Source organism: Rattus rattus, chromosome 4 (genome assembly GCF_011064425.1).
Source record: "Rattus rattus isolate New Zealand chromosome 4, Rrattus_CSIRO_v1, whole genome shotgun sequence".
Taxonomy (NCBI): domain Eukaryota; kingdom Metazoa; phylum Chordata; class Mammalia; order Rodentia; family Muridae; genus Rattus; species Rattus rattus.
Genome location: NC_046157.1, coordinates 66,428 through 66,879, shown reverse-complemented (window position 1 = coordinate 66,879; position 452 = coordinate 66,428).

Below are 452 nucleotides of genomic sequence, written 5' to 3'. Positions count from 1 at the left end.
AAACCACTGATTTGAGAATAGGACCCCCCGTTGAAGGAATCAGAGAAAGAACTGGAAGAGCTTGAAGGGGATCGAGACCCCATATGTACAGCAATGCCAAGCAACCAGAGCTTCCAGGGACTAAGCCACTACCTAAAGACTATACATGGACTGACCCTGGACTCTGAACTCATAGGTAGCAATGAATATCCTAGTAAGAGCACCAGTGGAAGGGGAAGCCCTGGGTCCTGCTAAGACTGAACCCCCAGTGAACTAGATTGTTGGGGGGAGGGTGGCAAGGGGGGGAGGATGGGGAGGGGAATACCCATAAAGAAGGGGAGGGGGGAGGAGGATGTTTGCCTGGAAACTGAGAAAGGAATAACACTTTCAAAATGTATATAAGAAATACTCAAGTTAATAAAAAAAAAAAAAGAATGCTGGATGCTCTTGAAGAAGACCCAGATCCAGTTCCC